The 15719-nt window shown below is 35.4% G+C and overlaps 1 protein-coding gene across 1 annotated transcript in view; it reads left to right on the plus strand.

Moving 5' to 3' along the window:
* Positions 1-15719, plus strand: part of TBCA (tubulin folding cofactor A) — a 75784-nt gene that overhangs the window by 36384 nt on the left and 23681 nt on the right. The gene's annotated exons all lie outside the window — the stretch shown is intronic.

Raw genomic sequence — 15719 nt, forward strand, 5'->3', positions numbered from 1 at the left:
AAGGCATCAGTTTTGGAGTGATTATTAAGATAATATTTTCTGTTGCAGCTGTCTTTAAAATTCTCCTTTAAAGGGCGCCTGGGTGGCTCAGTGGGTTAAAGCCTCTGCCTTCGGCTCAGGTCATGATCCCAGGGTCCTGGGATCAAGCCCTGCATCACATGGGGCTCTCTACTCAGGAGGGAGCCTGCTTCCCCTTCTTTCTCTCTTTGCCTGCCTCTCTGCCTACTTGTGATCTCTGTCTGTCAAATAAATAAATAAAATCTTAAAAATAACAAATTCTCCTTTTAAAAAAAACTGCATTCTTTATGGAATTTGGCTAAAGACCACTGAGCATTTATTACCATTCAGATACCATATCTCAGGTAGAAAAATAAACTTATATTAGGAAAGGTTGGACTTGATTTTTTTAAAAACATTGTCACTTATAATAATGTTACTATATGATTTTTTAAACTAAATATATTGCTTGGTAATATCACAAGATGATGTGACTAGGACTTTCCTACTAAAATGTGGATTTTATATAAGCAAATTAAAATGTTAAAAGATAGGATAGTAACAAAGTTCATTGTCCTTAACTCAATATTAATTACACTAATATAGATATATACTAGTATTAGTTAAGCTATTATTGCTGCCACATTGATTTAGTTTAAAAATTAATTGTATTAAATTGTTAGTTAATACAAAATTTTATAAAGTTCTATAATTGGAAATTTTGAATACAATATTTTGGCATTTTATATAGGGTAAAAATATACCTCAGAAACTTAGAAATTTGTCAAACATTATAGTAAGAATTTTGATTACCTGCCTCTCATTTTGGATCCAAGGAGGTGTTGTATAGAATACAGTTAACATGATCCTGACAGGTAAGTTGAAAAAGTGCTTGCTCAGTTTAATCTGAGAGGGGATGAGGTAGAGTTTAACATGTTTCCTTGTAGGATTATTCAAAAGCTTTCAGTATGTGAATTTTTAAGAGTGGAATAGACTATGCAGTATTTCCCAAGATTTATTCATAAAAATCTTTTTCTTTTGACCACATCTCTTAACATCTCTTGGAGGAGCATTCCTTTGTGTTCTATGAGAGAAAACAATTGTTAACACATTTGAAAAATTGGTAGTTTAGTTATATTTATGTGATGAATTAGAAGGTAGATTTGCCCACTACATATAAACATTTTGAGCCAGCTCCCATGTCTGTCTTTTTTTTTTTTTTTTTTTTTTTTTAAGATTTTATTTTTAAGTAATCTCTACACCCAACATGGGACTTGAACTTAAACCCTGAGGTCAAGTGTTGCATGCTCTAGAGACTGAGCCAGCCAGGTGCCCCACCCCATGTCTTTCTTTAACTCAAATGGTGCTGCTGTTACCTGGGTTTTTTAGGTTAACTGGAGAAAGGTGTTTATTACAGGTATGTCCATATATAATCATGCTAGTCTATCCATAGAATCAAGATCCTGAAAGATTCTATCAAATAACTCCTCTGAAATAATCCAGGAAGACTGTATAGAACAACTTGCAAAAAGTTGTGATGCTCTTAAAATGACATAAAACTCATTGTATATTCTGGTTTTGTGAGGTAAGTTAGAGGACTTTTATGTTATTACATGCTAATGCATTGCTCAAAGGTGGTGTGCCCCCAGTTGTGAAAATGCAGCATTTAAAAAAATTTTTTTTTCATTGTTTACTTAATTATTATTTATTTATTTTAGAGAGGAAGGGAGAAGGGTAGAGGGAGAATCTTAAAAGCAGGCTCCATGTCCAGCACAGAGCCCAAAGAGGGGCTCAATCTCACAAGAGTAATTTCTGTAGTAAAATGTCATTAAATTGGGCTTATTTTATAATTTGATAAAATTCAAGTATTCTAACTAATATTACCATTATTTATGAGAAGTGACTGTCATGAGTCAGCTAAAGTCATTTTCATTAAATGATATTTTCCTTGCTCATTTTAGTTTTGATAACATATTAATTTGAACTAACTATATACTTCATCATCTATCTGAATGTTTTAGGCAAACTGAGCTGTTTCACAGAACAGAATTATGGTGTTGGATATTCCTTTTAATACTATAATTTGTTGGGGTGCCTGGGTGGCTCAGTGGTTGGGCCGCCTTTGGCTCGGGTCATGATCTCAAGGTCCTGGGATCAAGTCCTGCGTCAGGCTCTCTGCTCTGCAGGTGGCCTGCTTCCTCCTCTCTCTCTCTCTCTGCCTGCCTCTCTGCCTACTTGTGATCTCTGTCTGTCAAATAAATAAAATCTTAAAAAAAAAAAACCTATAATTTGTTGGGGTCCTCTTTTAGATGCTGTCTCAAATCCCTTTTATTTTATTTTTTTTAAAGATTTTTATTTATTTATTTGACAGACAGAGATCACAAGTAGGCAGAGAGGCAGGCAGAGAGAGAGAGGAGGGAAGCAGGCTCCCCGCTGAGCAGAGAGCCCGGCGTGGGGCTCGATCCCAGAACCCTGAGATCATGACCTGAGCCGAAGGCAGAGGCTTTAACCCACTGAGCTACCCAGGTGCCCCTCAAATCCCATTTAGATCTAAGTTATGTGTAACAAATTTAGAAGTAAATTATGAATAATAATGGTACAGATGCCATCCTTCCAATATAGTACTGTTTAGCTACCATGTTTTCAGTTTTCTTCTTTTAATGCATCTAAGATTGAATTGGCTAGGTTGGGTTGGGTTTGGTTTGGTTTGTAGCTGTATCACACTCTGGCTCATACCGAGCTTGCAAGCCAGGACTACTTTATCTAGTACTCGTATGATTCTGATGTTGATAACTCAAGTTGGGAAAAAGGGCATCATTTTAGAGTGGGATAATGATGAGCTCACTTATCAAACTAGTTCAGTTAGTTGCTGGTGGGATGTCAAACAAATGGAGATGTTATTAAGACCGAGATCTGGGTTTGGACAGAAGATAAAAAGTAAATGTACAGAGAGATTTGTGATTTTTAGGTGATAATTAAAACTGGCGGAGGGTTTTTGTATGGAGATGAAGCAGCAGTGGGACTTGCTGTTGCTTTTTCATACAAACTCAAGCAGAAGCTGTTTGCAGTACCTTTAGCCCTTTCATTAGTATATACTTTTCAGTCTCAGTGGTTATCTCAAAACCTTTAAGGGACAGTTTAGGGGATTACTGAAATAATTTTTATAATTTTGTTTTATTAATTAATTCCTAAGATAAGTTTATTAGTCCCCGAGAGTCATAATATTGCACAGAAAATAGTGATATTGGTTTTGTATTTGTCATGTATCATCTTAGCTGTTTATGGAATGTCCTGTCATATTTACCACATTTATTAAAGCATGCATTATATTTGAACAGTGACTATAACTTGAAACATCAGTTTAGGAGATTAATTGAAGGTTACTGGGAGATGACAAGGTAACAAATACTATAGTCATTTAATTTCTTTCATTTAGATATACAAGAAATTGATAACTTGTTGCTTCCAGTGATGGGAACTGAGCCACTGAGGGTAGGGTGTGGGTGGCCGGTTGCCTTTTCACTTTGTACTCTTCTGTGCTATTCACATTTTGAACCACGGAATGATTTTACTTTGGGAACAGATAAAAGATATTTAAATTTTGAAAATTGCTATATTTACTTCAAACATAAGGCAGTATGATTGTGTTAGTATTGACACTTGAGGTTAGAAATCATGATTTCAAATCTTAATTCCAGCCACTGCCTGGACAGCTGACATTAGCTGACTCATTTCACCTCTTCAAATCAGTTTCCCATTTGCCCTGCTTACCTCTCAGGATAATTGAGTTCACTCAGGTATGTGAGGCACACAGTCTGATAGGTGCTGAGAGGAGACACCTTTTCAATCATGTGGTCATCAACTATCAAGTGTAGAACTAGACCCCCCAAAAGTTTTTTTTAAGATTTTATTTATTTGAGAGAGAGCACAAGCGGGGGGCGGGGGCGGGAGTGGCTACCGGGGAGGGAGAAGCAGAATCCCCACTGAGCAGGGTGCTCCAGAACTAGACAAAATTTTGACCTATTTTGATAAATCCTATATGCTTTGAAGAATAGTCAGAAGAAAAAAGATTAGTAGGAAGAATTTACAGTAGCAGCTTGGGAGTGGTGAGGAAGACGTTAGTGTGGTCCTTCCAGAAGACAAGGACAGTTGAGTTTACGAAGAATAAGTGAGGTGGGGAAGGAGGATAAGGAGTGAGAGAAGGTATTTTGCTAAGAAAGAGCTCCAGCTCCATCTCATCTGCTGCATGTTTGTGTGTAGCACATTTTTGTTTTATCTATTTTAAGACAGTACTGTATCATGTTCTTCCTCAGTTTTGCTAGTCCCCAAAATTTTGGCTATAGCTATTAGTTGAAATTTGGGGAAATCTGACTTGGGACTTCACAGTGAACGCTAAAGAATTAGTAAAGAATCACTAAAACTTGACCAGATTTTTAGTACATACATTTTACTGTATAGACCATAAGTATTAAATCATCAGATTCTGATGTCAGCCTTCACTTCTTTCTTTCTAAGGCACTAGTGAGAATTCCTAATTCAGGGGCTAAGGCTCTAATTTGCAGTCCGCTTGCATTTTCCCCAAATGAGTAGATTTTTATTCCCTTCATCTTTTTTGGTGTTTTTGTCCCCATATACTTCTGTATTTCTTCTGTGTGCCTGGTATCTCATTACTATACCTTTAGTCTTCAAAAACCTAAAATTAATTCTAAATAGCCTTTTACTTTGGTTTTTGTGACTGCTTTTTCCTGGTGTAAAACTTGTTGCCTACTTTATTTGCTAAGTCATGTATATAACTTTTTCTAATCTTGAATATTTTTTTCCCTCTTCAGTAGGAAAGATACAAATTTTAAATCCATTTAACAAGAAGCTGTTGAGCTCCTAATTTATAACTACATACAGTTTATTCGATGCCATATTGTTTCCTTGGTAGCACCATTAAATGGCTTACCCCAGAGTAGTTTATAGACTTTTAATGTTAAACTACCTAATACCCACTCTCCTGTAAATTACAGTTTAAGGGCATTTATATTTTACTATTTAATATTTAACATCCAATATTTTGTAAGTTAAAGAAGTAATTTGTAAATTGGAAATATAGATAGAAGATTGTATTTATTATGGATATTAGCCTCTGTAACCACCATGGTTATTAAAAACAAGCACAAATGTTTAAAGTTTTACGTGGGTTTAGTTTTTTGTTTTTTAAAAGATTTTATTTATTTATTTGTCAGAAAGAGAGAGGGAGTAGCAGACACAGGGAGAAGAAGGTTCCCCGCTGAGCAAGGAGCCCCATGTGGGACTCAATGCCGGAACCCTGGGATCACCATCTGAGTCCAAGGCAGTGCTTAACCGACTAAGCCACCCAGGCATCCCATACACAGGTGTAGTTTTAAGTGAGAAATAGACTTTTGCACAAAATTTATATAGAGTATTTGTTAAAACTGTAGAAGACATAAAATTGGGTATTATGTAGGTACTTTCCTCTTTAGTTTTTCATGTGTGTTTGTAAATGGGAAGAAAAAGATGAGGTATCTCAATCTCTGAGTGATTTAGCAGTTCAGAATGAATGAGTAAGAAAGCATTATTTCGTAATTGCAGAACAGACTTCTGCTTTTAATGACTCTTTCACTTCAGATGCTTTAACTTCAGAGTAACAGAAAATCAAGCTGTATGTGGGTTAAACAGTACAGATGTTCATCATCTCATACAATAAACAGTCGAGGTAAGAGTTAGTTAACTGAGTAGATTGATACCATCATCAAAAATTCAAGTTCTCTGATACCCCAGAATGATCTGTCCTTTTAAGCTGGATCCTCATGATCCCATGGTACCTGCCACAAGTGGCAGATGTCACAGGTGAGAAAACGGAATTATATCTGCTTATATTGCATTTGCAAAGAATAGCAACCTTCTCAGAATCCTCCTCACCCCCCATGAATAGCCGTTTTGTAGCTTTGGCCACAATGGGGTCACTTATACATGCCTAAGCTACCACTTGGCAGGGTGGCTTCTTTCTTTGAAGGACCTGGCTGCTTGGATGATCATAAAATTCTGTGCGCAGGTAAGAAGTGGCTTTGGGTAGGGAATCATTAATGCCTGTTGCAGTTGAGCCCATTTTAATGTTTTTTTTTTTTTTTAACGTGTTCAAATGTTTAATAATTATTTTAAAAAGTAAGTACATCAGTAGTAGCTAAGAGTAATAACTATAGAATAAAGCAGTTCTTTGACACTCAGCAGCTATGAGAACTTAACACAAGCATATGAATTTCAGTTACTACTAAAATGGGAATAATAATGGTACCTATTTTATAGGGTTGTTTTGAGGATTAAATGCCATAATGCATGCAGCATGCTTTGACTTAGTATTTGGCCCATAGCAAATGATCACTATGTGTTAACTGCTTTTATTTTCATATTTTAATTTTAACTTACCTTGAATGATTGAAGCTTTTGCCTAAATCTGTTATATATTATGTTTTATGGGATGCCAATATTGTAACTATCTCTTCTTGAGTTTTAATTGTTGAACTTTACCAAAGGTCTGGTTTTGGGGGAAGCAAATTTGATGATGGCTGTTGAAACACTTAAACATCAAAAGTCATTCATCCAACCTACCTTCTTCATAAGTGCTGCTCTCTGTTTTCAGCATAATTTTGATTATTATTACCATTTTTGATCAGAGTTTGATGAAGTAAAACAGCTTATATTACACTCATTTCTGGATTATTGATCCTGCTTTAGATCTATTTAAATATAAAGACTTTTTTTTTTTTTTTAAGATTTTATTTATTTGTCAGAGCATGCACAAGCAGGGGGAACAGCAAGCAGAAGGAGAAGCAGGCTGCACACTGAGCAGGGAGCCCAACGCAGAACTCAATCCCAGGACCCTGGGATCAGGACCTGAGCTAAAGGCAGATGCTTAACCAACTGAGCCACCCAGGTGTTCCTAAATATAAAGACTTCTGAAAACATTGTGGGAAGGGATAATTAACAAGGGATTGTAAAATGGGAATGATACTTAATAGGCCTGTAAGTATTTAATGCAATAAAGTACTTAAAGGTCTGTTCATATTAGGCCCTCAATAAAAGTTTCTTTTCTTCCTTATCTCTCATATGATGAACATCTCAAAAGTATTGTTTCTTCAGAGGCAGAAGAGATTGTTACCAGCTGTGTCAGTAGGGGTGAATGATATCAATCAGGATAAAGGAACTCAGGCTAGGAATTTCAAACAGGGATTTAATACAGGAAATTGATTATGAAATGCTAAAATTTCATTGGGTGACCAGGGGTCATCTTAGCCATCACTTATATCATGGTTTTTATGAGAAAAAAATAGGTAGGTGTACCTTAACTTTTAAACAAACATTAAAACCACAAATATTTCAAATAAGTTGGGAAAGATGTATTTTGCTCATAGTTCTTTTCTGACAGTTGAAAGTGAATAAATAGATTATATATTATTTTAAATATGGTATATAGCATAGGATTACGTTTCCTTTTCAGTGGATGCTAGGTTACCCAAAGGAGATTATTCTTAAAAAACCAAGTTAAATGAATTTTCTTTTTCATTAATTGCTTCATAGTACAACCGTAACTCTGGAGGTGGAGGGTGCTTTTCCTGGAGTTTCCAGTTTTCTTTTTTTTTTTTTTTTTTCCTTTTAACTGAGGGGGCAGAAAAAGATGTGGCTTCCATTTATCTTCCACTCATTGTATCTGTTCCTTAGAATCTATTCCATTCTTCTTCTTAAAGATACTCTTGTAAGAGTCCACATTAAGATTTTAGGCCAAGCCTACTGCACAGTTTTAATCCTGGGATTTTTTTTTTCTTCATTAGACCATTGTATTTATATTAACCATTATTTTTTTCTTGATTTTCCTCTTCAGTTTGCTGGAATACATTCTTAAGTAAATTTCTCAGAAAGAGGGAATTGCAGAAACTTCTGAACTTTTATAGAACTAAAAAATATTCCCCTGGCCTATGACTTATTTCATCATTTATCCATATGACTTAATGTCTCCTTCAGATCTTAACTCACATATCCTCTTCTCAAAGAGGCCCTCCTTGACCGTCGTATTTTTTTTTTTATTTAAGATTTTATTTATTTCACAGACAGAGATCACAAGTAGGCAGAGAGGCAGGCAGAGAAAGGGGGAAGCAGGCTCCCTGCTGAGCAGAGAGCCTGATTCGGGGCTGGATCCCAGGACCCTGGGATCATGACCTGAGCCAAAGGCAGAGGCTTTAACCCACTGAGCCACCCAGGCACCCGACTGTCGTATTTTAAATTGCAAATCCTGTGTATTATCAATCCTTCTTCAGTGCTTTTTCTCTTAATGTACTTAACACATGCTAACATGCTATATATTTTGTTTATTTATTTATTCTGTTTCCCTAATAAAAAGTGCTATACAGCAGAGATTTATGTAGTTTTGTTCACTGCTACATCCTTGTGATATAAAATCATGCCTGGCACATAATAGCCCCTCAGTAAATAATCACTGAATGAGTTAGTTAATGTTTCCCTCACTATTACACTCACTTACCCTCACTATTACAAATCCAAGTTATAAATCATTTTCTCTTAGAACTTTTAAGGGATTGTTCCATTGTCCTCTGGTATCTAGTGTTATTAATGCAAAATGTAACGTCAGTCTCTTTCTTTCTTTTTCCTTTTATGGATGATGTATTCTCCCTTTCAGAGCTTTCGTTTTCAGGGGTACCTGGGTGGCTTGTCAGTAAAGCATCTGTCTTCGACTCAGGTGATGATCCTGGGGTCCTGAGACCAAACCCCCCAGGGAGCCCGCTTCTTCTTCTCCCTCTGCTGTTCCCCCATTTGTGCTCTCTCTCAAATGAATTAATAAAATCTTTTAAAAGAAAGCTTTCGTTCCTTTGGATCTCTGGAAATTTTCAGCATTGTATATAGAAGTGGGTTTTTTCATTTATTCTAGTTAGTACATAGGAAGCTCTTTAAATTAAGATTATTGTTTTTTTCCAGCTCTGGGAAATTATATTCTTTAAAAAAAAAAATTCTTAGCCTCTTTTTTTTTTCTGTAGTATCAACAACTATTGATTGTCAAATCTCTTTTCCCTTCATGTGCCATTTTCCACATTTTTCTCTTTTTAATTTTATATCTCTTTGAAGTTTGATATGTTTATAATGGTGAAATCTGGCATATCATTTTCTTTGACTAAAATGAAATACAATAGGCTACAATAGGATAGATTGCTTTAATATTTGTATTTTGTTTATTACTAATAATAATGAATGGCAGTGGTGGCTTATCACATCAGTAGGAAAAGGAAATATTCATCAGTAAATGATCTCTGGCTTATTGGAAGAGGACTTGCTCTAATTTCTTATCAGACACTATATATTTTAAATATTATGTAATAAAATATTACACATCCATAAAATGTATGAGTAGAGATGTTTGTTACAGTATTATTTATAATATGTGAATGGCCTAAATGTACAATAAGGTAATACTTTATTAAACTCTCATACTGGTACTGTGAAATGCTTTGTGACTATTAACAGCTGTGTTTTTCAAAGAATGTTCAGTAATACTGAAAATGATACATTGAGCATAGCATAAAATGTAAATGTGTTGAATCATTATGTTGTATACCTGAAAGTAGTGTGACAGTGTATGTCAACTATTCAGTAAAAAAGACAGAAACTGATGTATTATCCCAGTTATTTGTGTCTACACACACACATATAAAATTTTCACACGTGCTTAAAGAAAAGGACTAGTGGAAAATATTCAAAATGTTATTACAGGTCCATATTCCCATGTATGAAACCATTGGGCCAGTACGTATTCCTGAATTCCAAATTTTTTAGATTTTAGAACATAAATCTATGTTTTCATAACATCTGGAGAAGTACTCTATAATCAAACATGTATTTCTGCAATGAAACGTGACTAATTCACATTAAGTAAGATACATAAAGTTTATAATTTCATGTCAGTGGAGGTTACATTTTGCTGCTAAATCAAATTATGCCAAACTTAATTTTAAGGTTTCCCTTTTTTTTAAACCTTTTTTGGATTTCGGAATTATGTGCATTTTGGGTCAGTAATTATTTAAGCAATGAAATTATGAATTTGTTTAATTATTTTTATAACTTTTCACATATTTCTAGGAACATATAAATATGTATGTCACAGGAAAAATAGTTTTATAAAAATTTCAAAACTATGTTTTATATAATTAATTGAATTAAGCTTTCCTACTAAATCTTAGCCTTCCCTAAAAGAAGGGAAAAGAACCAAATTCACTGTAAGATACTCATTCAGTGATTTAACAAATACTTGTCCAGTAACTACTATTTCTTTTTAAAGATTTTATTTATTTATTTGACAGACAGCACAAAAAGGCAGAGTGAGAGAGAGAAGTAGCCTCCCTGACAAGCAAGGAGCTTGATGTGAGACTCGATCCCAGGACCCTGGGATCATGACCTGAGTCGAAGGCAGCCGCTTAACTGACTGAGCCACCCGGGGTCCCTAGTAACTACTATTTTAATAAACATAAATAACCTTACAAGTAATCAGAGAAATTAATATTTCAAACTATGATACATTTTCAGTAATTTAATAATTCTGACAATTCCAGTTGTTTATGAGGATGCCAAGGAGCACTAGGAAATTTTGTACAGTGCAGGTTGGGTATCAGTAAAAAAAAAACATTTTGGAAAGCAATTTGGTACTACCTGGTGAAGTTGAAGTTGTATATATTTCTCTGTAAAATCTCTTTCATGTCACGTGACTTGTCATTAATACATTGATTTGTACAGTTAACTTCTACTGCATCTTGCCCCCTAGCATTTTATTCACTGTAATTTTATATTACTGGGTTCTCACTACGTGATTTTTTCTCTTTTTCTAGGGCAGTGCATGTGCTCTTCAATAACTTGCTTCCTGAGCCTTTTCACACAAAAAAGGGCTTTTTAAACAAAAACTTTACTTTTGGTTGTTTTGATATGCCAATAGCCATGCAAATACTCAGCCCCTTTATTTATCAGATGTGGTATGTAGTTAAGAGTCTCTTTAATTTTGCTGAGGTTATTACTATTTTCTATAGACAGGTACAATGGAATAGGATGACTTGGATTAAGAACCAAAATTATTTGTGGGCCTAGACATGGAATCCATCTCTTTCATTCAATACTTTTTCTAGAATCACAGCTTTCTTATTTCAGTATAATGTGATAAACAATAAGGTGGTTAAGAGGAGCTGGATAGAATTAAATAGGGGTCTTCTAAGTCAGGGGTCAGCAATGCTTTTTATAAAAGAACAGTTAGTATATATTTTAGGCTGTTTGAGCCATACATTTCTTTCACAACTACTCATTTGCTCTCACTGCATGAAAACTAGTCAGAGATGATATATAGATGAACGAGTGTGGCTGGACACAGAAATTTGAATTCCATGTGATTTTTACAGGACACAAAATATTTTTAAAATTTTTTAATCATTTAAAAAATAAGCTTAGTATTAAAAATATTATTTAAATCACATAATATTATCCATAGCTCTCAAGTTATACAAAAACAAATGGCAGGCAAAATATCACTCATTGGCCATGGTTTGTGAACCCTTGTTGTAAGACTTTTAATTACAGGATGTTAATTGAATGTGCCTCTTTTGGTTACTCATTCAATCTCTGCTACTTTCATTTACTAGGAGAGTTAGTAACCTCCTAGGTTTTAGGATTAATGAAAATGTAGTGGTGCCTGGGTCACTCAGTCAGTTAAGCATCTGTCTTCTGCTCAGGTCATGATCATCAGGGTCCTTGGATCACGCCCAGTTGTGGCTCCCTGCTCAGCGAGGAGCCTGCTTCTCCTTCTCCCCGCACCCCCAACCTCACCCCACATGTGTGCTTGCTCCCTCGCTCTCAAATAAATAAGATCTTTAAAAAAAAAAAAAAAAGGAATAGTGAAAATGTCATTGCTAATCCCAGTGGCTTCTGAGTATCCTTGATATCCTGAATAAAAATCATGATGCTATAAAGATAATAAAAACAACAGTAATAACACTGTTGTGTTGACGATACGCAGGTTCCTGCAGCAAAGATTCAAACTCATTTGCTTATAGGAACCACGTATAAGGCCTGAAGGTTTAGGAAACAGGAAGTTGTATGAATTGGCTCAAAATGAATAGCACATGCCTCCTCTGAAAAAAAGCAGTAGCCACCACGTAGCTGTGTCCTGTAGAGGGAAAGAAGCCCTAGTGTTCCCCAATGAAAAACATCCAAGAGAAATCAAGACCTACATAAATCAAGACTAAATATTAGTTGAATTAAGTCTCCTAGTTGTTTAATGTAACAAATCTATTTTTGTTTTTTATTCTTTTTTAGAACATTTTAATTTAATTTCGGTTAATATATAATGTATTATTGGTTTCAGAAGTATAGGCCTGTGATTCTTCAGTCTTACATAATACCCAGTGCTTATTATATCATATGCCTTCCTTAATGTCCATCACCCAGTTACCCCATCTTTCCACCCATCTCCCCTCCACCAACCCTCTATTTGTTTCCTATGATTAAGAGTCTCTTAAGGTTTGTCTCCCTCTCTGGTTTCATCTTGGTTTTTTTGTCTTCTTTTCCACTATGATCCTCTGTTTTGTTTCTTAAATTCTATTAAATTGCAGTATCGGTGAGATAATATAATTGTCTTTCTCTGGCTTATTATGCTTAGCATAATACACTCTGTTCCAGTCACATTTTTGCAAATGTCAAGATTTCATATTTTTGATGGCTGCATAATATTCGTGTGTGTGTGTGTGTGTGTGTGTGTGTGTGTGTGTGTGTACACCACATCTTCTTTATCCATTTATCTGTGGGTGGACATCTGGGCTCTTAGCATAGTTTAGCTATTGTGGACATTGCTGGTATAAACGTTGGAGTGCAGTTGCCCTTTTGAATCACTACATTTATATCGTTGGAGTAAATACCAAGTAGTGCAATTGCTGGGTTATAGGGTAGCGTTATTTTCAACTTTTAGAGGAAATCCATACTGTTTTCCAGTGTGACTGCACAAGCTTGCATTCCCACCAACAGTGTAGGAGGGTTCACCTTTCTCTGCATCCTTGTCAACATATCATTTCCTGACCTGTGAATTTTAGCCATTCTGACTGGTGTGAAGTGGTATCACATTGTGGTTTTGATTTGGATTTCCCTGATGCCAAGTGATATGGTGCATTTTTTCTTATGTCTCTTGGCCATTTATATGTCTTCTTTGGAGAAATATCTGTTCATGTCATCTTCCCATTTCATGACTGGATTGTTTTTGGGGTGTTGAGTTTGATAAGTTCTTTATATTTGAATACTAGCCCTTCATCTGATATATCATTTGCAAATATCTTCTCCCATTCTATCTGTTGTCTTTTGGTTTTGTTGACTGTTTCCTTTGTTGCGCAAAAGCTTTTTATCTTGTTGAAGTCCCAATAGTTTATTTTTGCCTTTGTTTCCCTGCCACTTTGCTGAATTCCTGTATGAGTTCTAGCAATATTGGGGTGGAGTTTTTTGAGTTTTCCACATAGAGTATCATGTCATCTGCAAAGAGTGAGAGTTTGACTTCTTTGCTCATTTGGATGCCTTTTTTTTTTTTTTTCCTTTTCTTTTCTGAGTGCTGAGGCTAGAACTTCTAGTACTACGTTGAACAGTGGTGGTGATGGTGGACATCCCTTTCATGTTCCTGACCTTAGGGGAAAAGTTCTCAGTTTTTCCCTATTGAGAATGATATTCACTGTTGGCTTTTCGTATAAGGCTTTTATGATACTGAGGTATGTTCTTTCTCTCCCTACACTGCGAAGAGTGTTAAGAAAGAATGCTGTACTTTATCAGTACCTTTTCTGCATCTGTTGAGAGGATCATATGGTTCTTGTCCTTTTATTTATGTAGCGTATCACATTGATTGATTTGCAGATGTTGAACAAGGATGAAGGGAAATAATCCATATTGATGGGTCTAGGTGTTGCTTTTTTTGTCCAGTCTGTTTCCCTGTGTCTTTTGATTGGGGCATTTAGCCCATTTACATTCAAAATAACTATTGAAAGATAGTGCCATTGTATTGCCTCTAAAGTCAGTGTTTCTGCACATTGTCTCTGTTCCTTTCTGGTCTGTGTTACTTTGGGTTCTCTTTTGCTTAAAGGATCCCTTTTAATGTTTCTTGTATGCCTGGTTTGGTGATCACAACTTCTTTTAGTTTCTGTTTGTCCTGGAAGCCTTTTATCACTCCTTTTCTTTTGAATGACATCCTGGCTGGATAAAATATTCTTGGCTGCATATTTTTCTCATTTAGCACCCTGAGTTAGCATGCCAGTCCTTTCTGGCCTTCCAGGTCTCTGTGGATAGGTCTGCTGCCAATCTAATGTTTCTTAACATTAAGAACAATCCTTTTAGGTTTCAGAACTCTTGTCTCAGCTGCTTTCAGGATTTTCTCTTTGTCTCTGGGATTTTTAAGTTTCACTATTATATGTCGGGGTGTTGACCTATTTTTATTGATTTTGAGGGGGTTCTCCATGCCTCCTAGATTTTGATGCCTGTTTTCTTCCCAGAGAGGGGAAGTTCTCTGCTGTAATTTGCTGCAGTATACCATCTGCCCCCGCCTCTCTCTTTCCTCTTCTTCTGGGATCCCAATTATTCAAATATTGATTTGCTTTATGGTATCACTTACCTCCCACGTTCTCTCCTCCTGATCCAGTAGGGATTTATCTCTCTTATTATCAGCTTCTTTATTCTCTATTATTTGATCTTCTGTATCACTAATTCTCCCTTCTGCCTCATTTATCTCAGCAGTTAGAGCCTTCATTTTTACTGCATTCGACTTAGTTAGATTTTAGTTCTTTTATTTCTCCAGAAAGGTATTCTCTAGTGTCTTCTATGTTGCACACACACACACAAACACACACACACACACAAATCAGAATATAATCAGACAGGTGGATGGAACAGAGCAATACACTGGATCCTGTGTGTGTTTTGGTCTGTTAGAAAACTAGATCCCAAAATTGTAAAGAAAGAAAAGCTTACATATGAGGAAAATAAAATTAAATACAATGAAATGATAGAATGTAACTGTAAAAATGAAAATTAAAAGACAAGAGGAGAAAAAAGTAAAGGAGTATACATAGGTTAACAGAACAGAGCAATACATGATATCCCAAGTATATTTGGGCTGGTTTGTTAGAAGAAACTATGTCATAAAATTGTAAAGAAAGAAAACTTATGTATATACAAAAATAAAATTAAATACATTGAAAGGATAGAATGTATCTGTAAAGATGAAAATTTAAAAAGGCTTTAAGATAACAAAAAAACCCAAAAGACAAAGAAAAAAGAAGAATGTATATGATCAGGTAGGTGAAAAGAACAGAGCCACACACTAGATTCTGGATATATTTTGGTCTGTTAGAAGAAACTGCATCCCGAAATTATAAAGAAAGAAAGCATATATTCACAATAACAAAATTAAATACAATGAAAGAATGGGAATGTAACTATAAAAATGAAAATTTTAAAAGGCTTTTTTAAAGTTGATAAAACAAAAAATTGGTTGTAAAAGGGGTTGGTAATTGAGAGGCTAAAGAATCATGGGGGAGAAAACATTGAATTTTAGATGCTGTACTCCCCAGCACTGGAGTTTTGCAATTCTCATTGCTTGGTCAACTTGGCCTTGGTTGGATGTTCTTGCTGATCTTCTGGAGGAGAGG

Source organism: Lontra canadensis, unplaced genomic scaffold, assembly GCF_010015895.1.
Source record: "Lontra canadensis isolate GAN:19392208 unplaced genomic scaffold, GSC_riverotter_1.0 scaffold4, whole genome shotgun sequence".
NCBI classification, from domain to species: domain Eukaryota; kingdom Metazoa; phylum Chordata; class Mammalia; order Carnivora; family Mustelidae; genus Lontra; species Lontra canadensis.